The 1,762-nt window shown below is 44.9% G+C and overlaps 1 pseudogene; it reads left to right on the forward strand.

Moving 5' to 3' along the window:
* Positions 1–534, forward strand: LOC122301845 (annotated as a pseudogene).
* The last annotated feature ends 1,228 nt before the right edge of the window (positions 535–1,762 follow it).

The raw sequence follows: 1,762 nt of genomic DNA on the forward strand, positions 1-1,762 counted from the left end.
CATCGCTGGCGGTTGGACTTGACCCTCTTGGATTCCAGCTCCGACTTCGTCTTCTGAATTGGTAATAGATTTGCGCAAGAACTGGCTCCAACTGACGAGCTTTTATCCAACAGCAAGATCCGTGCGAAAGAAATCAAGCGAAAAGTCACTTCCCCAGATGAAACGTCAATCCAATCGGAGTCTGTCTCTTCTCGTTCTCGACCTTCCTGTTCCGGGAACACAGAAAAGAAGCAGTTCAAAGAATTCTTGACCAACAATTTTGAAGCGGAAGAAAAGCCTCCATCAAAATCTTTCTGGCAATTCAAGCGAAGCAGCAGCCTCAACTTTGACAGTGTGAGAAGCCGAAGCTTAATCCGTTCATTACATTTCTTATCGAGAAACAACTCGTTTCCCTCTCTCTCAGTCAGGACTCTTGATCTATGTTTAACAGCTGGCTTTGTTTCTACCATGTCTTCCACGATAGTGCTCTGCATCATGACGCTGTTCAGCCGCAAAAGAGAGGAGTCGTGGGAGTCCATGCGATTCGAACCATGAACTGAACCGTATACACTTGAGATTGTTCCCTTTTTGATTTGCAAACAGCAACAGTAACCTCTATTTGCAGTCCTGAAACCTTTGCAAGTTGGCCATCGATGCCGTGGAGAAACCTTTGGATGGGCCAAAACCGATCGGTAGATCTGATCGGTCGGTCAGGTCGGTGCACGAGTTCCATCACGACGGGAAAATCTGCGCATAGCTAGACTTGCTTTGAATCAATTACAGATGCAGAATTCAACAGGATAAAGTCTTCTCCCCCTCCAAAATTCAAGTTCTTGCTGGATGCTGAGGAGAAACTAAAAAGAAATTCAATGGAGGAAGCCAAAGAACAAGCACACAGATCTGAGAAAGGAGAGAAGACTTTGGTTCTGGGTTTGTAGTGATGAGGATTAGAGAAACCAACAGTGAGAGAAATGGGAGCTAGGAGCAGGAAGAATTTTTCTTGCATCGAGCTGATAACGTGTTATGAACTCATGAAAAATGAGAGAGAGTTTTAAGAGATTGAGAGAGAATGAGAGAGGTTCTGATATTCTATGTCATTTACTAAGAAATATCCCCATATATATAGGGGTACAAATGTGATGACCCGTTTTTGAGTGTATTTTCGCTGAAATAATTGTTTTTATTTTAATTAATATATTAGCTATTTATTTTAATTTATTTGCGTTTTTAATGTTGGTTTTTAAATTAATTTATTTTATTTGGTGTTGTGTTTTATTTAGTTGTTTTGTGTTTTTTTAATCTTTTTGGCGGGTTAGTTTTGCTTTCCGGAATGAGGTTTGGACCTCATCTTTTCCCTACATCTTTTCCCTTTTTCCTCTCTTTTTCTTTTTCTTTTTCCTTTTTTTCTTTTTTCTTCTTCTTTCTTTTTTTTTTCTTTTCTTTTTTCCCTCCCTTTCTCTCTCCCCGATCGGCTCACCCCCCCCCCCGAGCTCTCTCTCTCTCTCCTCCCTCTCCCTCACGCCGGACTGGTCTTGCCCCCGATCTACCGCCGTCCGGCCACCGTGCGGCTCACCGCCGGTGCCATTCGGTTCGTCCACCTCCGGCGCACCTCCCCACCGAAAATCACCCCCATCCGGCCGGCCGTTTGGCCGGAAAAGCTCTCCAAAGCCTCCACGGTTTTTCCTCCGATCCGCCGCCGTCGCTCCACCTCCGGCCACCATTTCTTCACCACTTCATCACCGACCTCTTGCCGTCCTAACCCACCCATTTCCGGCCTCCATCG

The sequence above is a fragment of the Carya illinoinensis genome, chromosome 2 (genome assembly GCF_018687715.1).
Source record: "Carya illinoinensis cultivar Pawnee chromosome 2, C.illinoinensisPawnee_v1, whole genome shotgun sequence".
Lineage (NCBI taxonomy): Eukaryota > Viridiplantae > Streptophyta > Magnoliopsida > Fagales > Juglandaceae > Carya > Carya illinoinensis.